This window comes from Psammomys obesus, unplaced genomic scaffold (assembly GCF_907164565.1).
Source record: "Psammomys obesus unplaced genomic scaffold, mPsaObe1.curated_primary_1811, whole genome shotgun sequence".
Lineage (NCBI taxonomy): Eukaryota > Metazoa > Chordata > Mammalia > Rodentia > Muridae > Psammomys > Psammomys obesus.
The window spans coordinates 605,789-616,838 of record NW_026585742.1 but is presented as its reverse complement, the minus strand read 5'-3'; the positions used below and the strand labels follow the sequence as shown (position 1 = coordinate 616,838).

At 42.5% G+C, this 11,050-nt stretch overlaps 1 long non-coding RNA gene and 1 pseudogene across 1 annotated transcript; both read left to right on the top strand.

Moving 5' to 3' along the window:
• LOC129670514 (uncharacterized) overlaps positions 1-6,567 on the top strand; it is a 16,724-nt pseudogene extending 10,157 nt beyond the window's left edge.
• An 88-nt stretch (positions 6,568-6,655) lies between these two features.
• Positions 6,656-8,464, top strand: LOC129670583 (uncharacterized). The gene is made up of 2 exons (XR_008719228.1): positions 6,656-7,468; positions 7,771-8,464. It is a non-coding gene; the product is annotated as an uncharacterized LOC129670583 (long non-coding RNA).
• Positions 8,465-11,050: the final 2,586 nt, after the last annotated feature.

Genomic DNA, 11,050 nt, shown 5'->3' with positions numbered 1-11,050 from the left:
AAAAAAAAAAAAAAAAAAAAAAAAAAAAAAAAAAAAAAAAAAAAAAAGAAAGAAAGAAAAGAAAAGAAAATAGATCCATATTTATCACCCTGAACAAACTAAAGTCCAAGTGGATCAAAGACCTCAACATAAAATGAGAAACACTAAATCGGTTAGAAAAAAAATTGGGGAAGAGCCTAGAACTCATTGGCACAGGAGAAAACTTCCTGAAAAGAACACCAACAGCACAGGCTCTAAGATCAACAATCAATAAATGGGACCTCATGAAACTGAAAATCTTCTGTAAAGCAAAGGACACTGTCATCAGAACAAAATGATAGCCTACAGATTGGGAAAGGATCTTCACCAACCCTATATCTGACAGAGGGCTAATATCCAGAATACATAAAGAACTAAAGAAGTTAAAAAGCAACAAATTAAATTATCCAATTAAAAAATGGGGTACAGAGCTAAACAGAGAATTCTCAATAGAGGGATGTTGAATGGCAGAGAAACACTTAAAGAAATGCTCACCATCCTCAGTCATCAGGGAAATGCAAATCAAAACGACCCTGAGATTTCACCTTACACCCATCAGAATGGCTAAGATCAAAAATTCAAGTGACAATACATGCTGGAGATGATATGAAGAAAGGGGAACCCTCCTCCATTGCTGGTGGGAATGTAAACTTGTACCACCACTTTGGAAATCAATCTGATGCTTTCTCAGACAATTAGGAATAGCACTTCCTCAAGATCCAGCTATACCACTCCTAGGCATATATCCAAAATATGCTCAAGTACACAATAAGGACATTTGCTCAGCCATGTTCTTAGCAGCTTTATTTGTAATAGCCAGAACCTGAAAACAACCCAGATGAATGGATATAGAAATTGTGGTACATTTACACAATGGAATACTACTCGGCAATTAAGAACAAGGAAATCATGAAATTTTAGGCAAATGGTGGGATCTAGAAAAAAAAAATCATCCTGAGTGAGATATTCTAGAAGCAGAAAGACACACATTGTGTATACTCACTTATATTAGACATACAGTATAGGATAAACATACTAAAATCTGTACGCCTAAAAAAGCTGAGCTAGAAGGAGGACCCTGGGTAAGATGATCAATCCTCACTCAGAAAGACAAACAGGATGGACATTGGAAGAAAAGGAGAAAATAGGAAACAGGACAAGAGCCCACCACAGAGGGCCTCTGAAAGACTCTACCCAGCAGTGTATCAAAGCAGATGCTGAGACTCATAACTAAACTTTGAGCAGAGTGCAGGAAATCCTATGAAAGAAGGGGAAGATAGTAAGACCTGGAAAGGACAGGAGCTCCACAAGGAGAGCAACAGATCCAAACTATCTGGGCCCAGGGGTCTTTTCTGAGACTGATTCTCCAACCAAGGACTATGCATGGAGATAACCTAGAACCCCTGCACAGATGTAGCCCATGGCAACTCAGTGTCCAAGTTTGTACCCTAGTAATGGGAACAGAGACTATCTCTGACATGAACTCAGTGGCTGGCTCTTTGATCACCCCCCCCCCCTTGTGGAGGAGCAGCCTTACCAGGCCACAGAGAAGGACATTGCAGTCAGTCCGGATGAGACCTGATAAGCTAGGGTCAGATGGAAGAGAAGGAGGACTTCCCCTGTCAGTGGATTAGGGGAAGGGAATGGGAGGAGATGGGGAAGGGTGGGGTTGGGAGGAAATGAAGGAGGGGGCTACAGCTGAGATACAAAGTGAATAAACTTTAATTAATATAAAAAATAAAAAATTTAATAAAAAAAGGACCACCACCCCCACTTTGTCTCTTTCTCTTACTTTCCTCTCTTCCTCTCCTCTCTTGCTCTCTCTTCCTTTCTTTCCTGGGGGTTCCCATCATGTCTCTCTCTTTCCTTTTCCTCTCTATCTCCCCACCTCCATCCAATAAATCTCTTTCATATAATATCCATTGTGTGAGTGACATTTTTAAATAAATACTAACACCTAGCACACACACAACATAATTAAAAATAAAATACATTTTTCAAAAGCATAACACCACAGAAAATCTAGGAAGAGCAAAGGGGAAAAAAAAGAAAAGAAAAGAATAAAGGATCCACAATCAACAAAAACATTTACAAAGTTGTTGTAAGCCTTGAATAGTCATCTTAAATGTGACTAGATTTAACTTTTCAAAAGATTCTGAGTGGCTGCATAAGTATTAGGAATACACAACTACAGGGGTTGGAGAGATGGCTCAGAAGTTAAGAGCACTGGCTGCTCTTTCAGAGGTCCTGAGTTCAATTCCCAGCAGCCACATAGAAGCTCACAACCATCCCTAATGGGATCTGACTGTGTCTTCTGGTGTGTGTATACATAAAATAAATAAATATTTTCAAAAAGGAATATACAGCTACATGCTACTAACAAGAGACTTACTTCATCTTTAAAGACACACGTAGATTGAAAATAAAAGACAAGAAAAAAGACAATCCACGCTAACAGGAACCAAAAGAAACCAGAGGTAACTAAACTTATATCAGATAAAATAGACTGAATCAAAGATTATAAAAAGAAGCTTGGCAGTAGTGACACACACCTTTAATTTCAGCACTCAGGAGGCAGAGGCAGACAGATCTCTGAGTTCGAGGCCAGGCTGGTCTACTGAGTGAGTTCCAGAATAGCCAAGGTTACACAGAAAAACCCTGTTCCCCCCTCCCAAAAAAAAATAATTATTTTAAACAGAGACAAAGGGGTCAGTTCATTGAAAGTATGTAACAATTACAATATTTATTTATGTATTTATTTATCTATCTATCTATTTATTTATGTATTTATTTATTCAACATTGAAACACCTGAATATATAAACAGTCATAGATCTTAAGAGAGAGAAATTACAGTACAGTAACAGTTGGGGACTTTAACATACTTCTTTCAACAATGGGCAAATTGTCTATACAGAAAATCAATGAGAATATAGTTGAGTTGAAATTTAGACCCAATGAACTTAACAAATACAGCAAAGCAACAGTAAAGAATCTTTCCAAATATATTCATGAGTGTGCATGCACACACACACACACACACACACACACACACACACACTTCCAGCAGAGATCAAGTGCTAATCATTAAGAACTTGTCCTGGACATCAGATACATTAAAAAAAAAAAAAAAAGCTGAAAAACTTTAGTCATAATACAAATAAAAAAAAGATATTATCATCTGCCAGGGGAATTTGTCTATAGACCGAAAAGACACTAGTGAGAAGATACCGAAAAGTAAACACACCACGCTTCTGAGTGTGAATTAGTAGTGGCTGTGGAGAATGGAACAGAGGGGCCATCAAATCTCAAAATACGCAGGTCTGCAGTAAGTGGCCTAATGTTTTATTAGGATCTTTTGTCTTTTATGTAGTTTTACTGTTGATTTCCCTGTTTGTTTGTTTGTTTAATTAAACCTTAGATTGAAAAAAAAAAAAAAAACCTTCATCATGAACATGCATGCCCTGGAGAGGCTGAGCCAAGAGGGTAAAAAGTTTTTAGGGCACCCTTAGTGGACGAGCCCTGATAACACACACTGCCACACAAGCACACTCATACCAAATCTCAATAAACTGAAGGACTTTGAGACTGTAACACATACCTTTTATGTACACAATGAAAGTAGACATAAAAAACAGGAAATTCTCAAAAAAATTCATCAGAGCAGAGTTAGTAAGCAACATGACCCTGAACAATGAATCAAAAAAAGAAATTAAAAGAGAAATTTCAAAAATATTTTGAGATAATGAAAATAGACATACAAAATACAAAAAAGGACCAAAACAAACAAACAAAAAAAAAATAAACAGTTCTAAGACTGAAGTGTTCAGCAATATGTGCCTATATCAGAAGAAAATCTCAGAAAATAATAATCTCAGAAAAGAAGAAAAATCTCAAATTTGTAACTTTACTCCTCAGGGAATAAGAAAAAGAACAACAAATTCAGCCCAGAATTTGTAAAAGAAGAAAATTTAAAAAAAATTAGAACTGAAATAATTATAATCTAGAAAAATTAAAAAAAAAAAAGATAAGCAAAACTAAAAGTTGTTTCTTTGAGATGACAGAAAGAAATTGCTGACTTTGGCCAGATTAGGAGAAGAGAAACTCCAAATGAGTAAACTCAGAAATGGAAAGAGAGATAGATGTGACAACCGAGACCACAGAAGCAGGAAGTGCCACAGGAGAGAGCGACAAACAAATGCAGTTCAACACGTTGGACAACCTAGAAGGAATGAAGGGGCTTTTGGAAACCATATGCCAAGGCTGAGTCATGAATAAACGGCCAATCTGAACAGACTGGTAACAGGTAAGGACCCTGGCTCAGGTCAGCAGATGTGGTGGCACACACGTTATCCCAGCGTTTGCAAGGGTGGACCACAAGGTGAGACCAGACCAAAATCGCCGTAGGGTCTGTTGCTCCCTGACGAATTTTGACAAGGATCTGAAGATAGTATTAAACTGTGACGAGAAGGTTAATTGTTAGCTCAATAAGTGGAAGGTCCATAACCCCCTTTTCCAAACATCCTCAAGCTCTAACTGTTTTGTTTGAATCTGTCCTATTCTCACACCAGCCCACTTGGGATGATTGCCAGCAACTCTTGCAGGCCCTCCTGACTACCGAGGAACAGGAGCGGGTTCTCCTTGAGGCGAGAAAGAATGTGCCAGGAACGGACGGGAGGCCTTCCATCCTCCCTAAGGAGATTGATGATGGCTTTCCCCTCACCTGCCCCAACTGGGATTACAACACACCTGGAGGTAGGAAGCACCTGAAAGTCTACTGCCAGACTCTAATGGTGGGTCTCCATGGGGCCGCTAGATAAACCCACCAATTTGACGAAGGTAAGAGAAAGAGAGATGGTTCAGGGGCTGGATGAATCCTCCACAGCCTTTCTTGAACGGCTGATGGAGGCTTACTGTCGGTTTACACCCTATGACCCTACCTCAGATGAGCATAGGGCAATGATGACTATAACCTTTATAGACTGGTCAGCCAGGGATATTCGTAGAAAACTCTAGAAAATAGAGGGTTTACAGGACAAGTCATTGAAGGATTTAGTGCCGGTAGCAGAAATGGTTTTCTACAGCTGGGAGATGGAAGAAGAGAAAGAGGATAGAAAGCAGAAAGATCAGGAAGTGAGAGAAAGAAAAAGGGATAAGAGGCAAGACAGAAAGTTGACTAAGATCCTGGCCACTGTAGTGCAGGAAAGTCGTAATGATAGGGAGAGAGTTCCTAGCAATTGGAGGGGCCCTCTGTCTAAGGAGAAAGGACACTGGATCAAGGATTCTCCAAAAGGAAGAAAAAGCCAGTCCACTTCTTGGTGGACACTGGCGCCCAGCATTCTGTTCTGTTACAAGACTTAAGAGCTAAAAAGAGAAAAAATCATGGGTCCAAGGAGCCACTGTTGTAAACAATATTCATGGACTACCCGAAGAACGGTGGACCTTGGAGTGGGCCAGGTATCCCACTCATTCTTAGTTGTCCCCACATGCCTGTACCCACTGTTAGGGCGAGATATCCTAACTAAGATAGGGGCCCATATCATTTTAGACCAGATGGCCACAGGTGACAGACAATAAAGGGGATCCCATTCATGTGCTGACGATTCAACTGGAAGATGAATACCACCTATTTGAAAAGGTGGTAAGTCCGGAAAAAGACATTGACTGGTGGCTAGAGAGACATCCCAGGGCACGGGCTGAAATGGCTGGCCTAGGAAAAGCAGAGAGACAGCCCCCAGTTCAGATAGAGCTGAAGCCTCAGGCTACCCCAATCGTGGGGCGGCAATAGCCGATGTCTAAGGAAGCCCATGATGGGATCTGCCCTCACATACAATAGCTCCTTGACCTAGGGGTGCTCAACAGGTGCCAATCTGCCTGGAATACTCTATTGCTGCCAGTTCAGAAGCCTGGGAGCAACGACTATCGACCCGTACAGGACTTGAGCGAAGTTAACAAACAGGTCACAGACTTACATCCTACCGTGCCCAACCCGTATAACCTGTTGAGTTCCCTTCCCCCTGACAGGCTTTGGTATACAGTCTTGGACCTTAAGGATTCTTTTGTCTTCAACTTAGCCCTACCAGCCAAGACATTTTTGCTTTCGAATGGAAAGACCTGGACTTTCCATTTTGCTTTCGAATGGAAAGACCCCCTGGACTCGGGGGTCTCGGGCCAGCTTACATGGACCATATTTGATGAAGCCACCGGCTGTTGCAAGAGCTGCATGAGCTCCACTACAGAGCGTCGGCGAAAAAGGCACAGCTCTGCAGGAAACAGGTACACCGGGGTTTTGCCGGCTGTGGATTCCGGGATTTGCTGAGATGGCAGCCTCTCTGTATGCCTTTACAAAGGGCAACAACTCTTTCATCTGGGGGAAGGATGAACAAGCTGCATTTGATAACGAGCCTTAATGTCGGCCCCAGCATTGGGACTCCCTGATGTGACCAAATCCTTCTGTGTGTGGCCGAGAATCGGGGAATGGCCAAAAGGGGTGCTAACTGGAAAACTGGACCCTGGAAGAGACCAGTAGCCTATCTATCCAAAAAGCTTGATTCAGTAGCGGCAGGATGGCCAACCTGCCTGTGAATAGTAGCGGCAGTGGCGGCACTAGTACAAACTGACTCTGGGACAGGACCTCCCCATCTATGCTCCTCATGCCCTTGAGAGTGTCACAAGGCAGTCACCTGATCGCTGGCTCACGAATGCCCGAATGCGCATTACCAGGCTTTGCTCTTGAATAACGATAGAGTCACCTTTGCCCCGGCGACAGGGCTAAACCCTGCCACCTTATTACCGGATCCAGAAATCCAGCCCCCAGAGCCTGATTGTTTGCAGGTTCTAGCAGAGGAACAGGGATGGCAAAAGGACTTGAGATTCTGGCTTTGCGCAATGCCTTGTTGCTGCCCACCAAGGTAAGCATTATTCATTGCCCGGGACATCAGAAGGGAACTTCCAGGGCAGCAAAGGGGAATAACATGGCTGATCAGGAGGCTAAAGCAGCCGCTAGAGGAAACTCTGTCCCAGTGGTACTGACCGCTGAGCTGCCCAGAGAAGAACGACTAAACTACTCAGAAAGTGACTTAAAGCTAATACGGCAAAAACGGGATATTTGACACCGGTGTGGGGGCATGGATTGACTCCAAAGGTAAGGTCATTCTACCACAGGAAGATGCTGAGAAATTAATAACTCAGATGCATAAGTGGACTCACTTGGGGGCAAAGAAATTGGCTGAAATTGCCCGCCAATCCCAGTACCAAATACTAAACCTCACCGCCCTGACTGAGAGAGTGACCTGGGAGTGTGAACCCTGTCAGAAGGATGGGTGGAAGCTTTTCCCACAAAGAAAGAAACCGATCTGGTCATAACCATAAAGATTCTGGAAGACATTTTTCCTCGGTTTGATATTCCAAAGGTAATTGGGTCAGACAATGGGCTGGCCTTCGTTGCTCAGGTAAGTCAGGAGGTGGCCATATTTCTGGGGCTCGATTGGAAATTACACTGTGCTTATAGATCCCAAAGTTCAGGACAGGTAGAGAGAATGAATAGAACTCTAAAAGAGACTCTCACCAAATTGACCATGGAGACCGGTGGTGACTGGGTGGTGCTCCTTCTCTTGGCCCTTTTTAGAGTCAGAAATATTCCCTCCTTACTGGGCCTGACTCCCTTCGAACTACTATATGGGGTTCCTGCTCCCCTGACTCTTCTTGGGGACCCCCTTGACATAACTAGTGGTAATTCTGACTTGTTGTCCAGGCTGAGAGGACTGCAGCTTATTCAGAAAGAGATTTGGAGCAAGGTTGGCAGTGCATATGCGCCCGGGTCCTTGGAGGTGCCCCATCAGTTCCAGGTTGGTGATCTGGTATGTGCAATGACACCGCAGCCAGAATCTGGAACCCCGGTGGAAGGGTCCTTATTACGTCCTGCTCACCACTATACCAACTGCCGACAAAGTCGAGGGCATCGCATCTTGGATCCACGGGTCACACATCAAGCCAGCTCTTCATCAATCTGAAGACACCTGGAAAGTCCAAGCCTCCAGCAACCCGCTAAAACTGAAACTCATCAGGGACAATAAACTCTCTGACCAGTACTCGCCTTCGTCAGGGAACGTGTAAATGCAGTTTAGGTCTTGATGCTCCAGAGACAGTATCAACCTCTCCCTGAGGTTGATCCACAATTTTAGGGCAAAAAAGAAAAGGGGAGAATGAGAAAAAACAACTGTGATTCTTTGAATTGAAGCCAGGTGCAGAGAGCTCTTGAAGGGTGAGGTGAACTGTTCTGAGAAACAACCAGCTGTAAACTATCTACAACCAGCTGTAAACTATAGAGCAAAGTGATCCAATTTTCAGGTATAAAAACCCTGTGCTTTGCATGTTCAGGGTCGTCTCTCGCTTTTGGAGGGGCGACCCTATTGTGATAGCAATAAAACCTCTTGCTTTTGCATCGAGCTGTGGTCTATGAGAGTTCCTGGAAAGGGCGCAATCCTGAGCAGTGAGACTCCAGGTCTTACAAAAGCTACAGAATAAGAAATTATTTTTACCAACTACTCATACAACAGAGGGCTAATATCCAAATCCTATAAAGAACTCAAAAACTGAACATCAAGAAAACAAATACCCCAACTTAAAAAAAAAAATGGAGCACAGAGAACAAAGAATTCTCAAAAGAGGAAATTGAAACAGCTGTGAAACACTTATTGAAATGTTCAACATCCTTAGTCATCAGAAATATGCAAATCAAAACTTGAGATTTCATCTTACACCAATCAAAATGGTCAAGATTAAAAAAAAAAAACAAAATGACAGCCAATGCTGATAAAGAAGTAGAGTAGAGGGAACACTTATCTTTTGCTGGTGATAGTGCAAACTCATACAAACACTGTGGAACTCATTATGATGGTTCCTCAGAAGGATGGGCCTCAAAGTACCCCAAAATCTTGTTATACCACTTGTGGTGGTTTGCATGAAAATGAGACCCATGGACTCATGGGGAGTGACATTATTGGAGGTGTGGCCTTGTTGGAAAAAGTGTGTCACTGAGGGTGGGCTTCAAGGTTTCAGAAGCTGAAGCCAGCCCTAGTGGCTCACTGTCTCTTTCTGTGGCCTACCAATCTGGATGTAGGTCTCGGCTACCTCTCCAGCACATGTCTGCCTGTGTGCTGCCATGCTTCCCGCCATGGCACAATGGATTAAACCTCAGGAACAGCCAGCCCCAATGAAATGCTTTCCTTTATAAGAGTTGTTATGGGACCTGGAGAGATGGCTCAGTGGTTAAAAGCACTGTCTGTTCTTCCAAAGGACCCAGGTTCAATTCCCAGCATGGCAGTTCACAACTACCTGTAACTCTAGTTCCAAGGGATCTGAAACCTTCACACTAATGCACATAAAATAAAATTAAATAAGTTATTTTTTTTAAAGTTGCTATGGCCATGGTGTCTCTTCAGAGCAATAGAAACCCTAACTAAGACACTACACTTGGGCAGATATCCAAAGGATACTTCATCCTACAGCAGAGACAGTTGCCCAAACATGTTCATTGCTGCTCTATTTATAATAGCCAGAAATTGGAAACAACCTAGATATTCATCAATAGATGAATGGATAAAGAAAATGAAGTACATTTACACAACGGAATATTACTTGGCTATTAAAAAAATGAAATAATGAAATTTGCTTGTAAATGGACAGAGCTAGAAAAAAATCATCCTGAGTAAGGTAACTCAGACCCAGATAGACAAATATGGTATGTATTCGCTTGTATGCAGATGAAAGCTGTTAAATCATTGAAAGCAATCTGTAAACCACAAAGACTAGATGAAGAGTAGGGAAGTAATGTGAGGGCATGGATCTCTCCAGGAAGGAGAGATAGAGCAAATAGTTATGAGTGGATGGGGCTGGGAAAACTGAAATGGGAGGATCAAATGAGAGGGAGGGAAGAAAGGGCAAGGGAGAGAATACAGGGACAGGCAGGTAAAACTAAGGGTCATTTGAGAGGTTGTATCGAAACCTATTACAGTAGAAGCTTCCTATAATACATACATAAATGAAGGTGGTCTAAATGAAAATGACAATTATTGGTGAGACAGAGTCCCAATTGGACATCTCTCATTGCCAAATGAAGCTTCCAATACCAGGAATGAATTATATCAAATAGAGTTGTTGGCCAGAGGGGTCCCAAGGGAACCTCCAAACAACCCAGGCAATTGTCAAGGCTCTCCACAAGTCGATGGTAAGGCTCTATTGCTGAAGACAATACCTATGCAACTCACTGAATACAAAGGAGTCAAGCTGGTACCTACTTAGAGACTGCACAGGTCTTCACCAGATGGGGTCCTAGAGCTGGCAGAAGTGGACACATACCCCATCCCTTCGGTCTAGTATTTAAAGCACTCTGCATGCTACCAAAAGAGAAAGATATACACCAACCCAGATACAAACCCTTCAATCTACAAGAGTGACCAGCCTGCAAGATATGCTGTTGAGTTAGTAGCACAAAGCTTGTGGGGCTAAGCAACAAGACATTACTCAAGGCCCACTCTGTGAGATGGAGCCCATACCCAACACTGCTTGGGTGACCAAGACTGAGACTAGATAGGCCAGGGGCATCGGGGAAAACCAAATACTACTGTTCTGCTAAAGGAATGTACCAATATCCAAAGCTGATGATAAAATCACATATAACAGAGAGTTTGCAAACTACCAGCCATAACATGCCTCTGGTCCCAATACCCAGAAGGTAGAGGCAGGGGAATTGCCATAAGTTTAGATCAATCTGTTCTATATAGTGAGCTCCAGATCAGCAAAGACTTCATAATGAGACCCTTCCTGAAAACCAAACATAAGGGAGCCAGAGAGATTGTTCAGTGGGTAACTCAAGGCTGACAGCCTGAGTTCAATCCATAGGATCTACATGCTAGAAGAAAAGAACCAACTCCCACAGCCTGTTTTCTGACATTCACATACACATTTGTATGTGTATACACATTCTCTATCTATCTATCTATCTATCTATCTATCTATCTATCTATCTATCT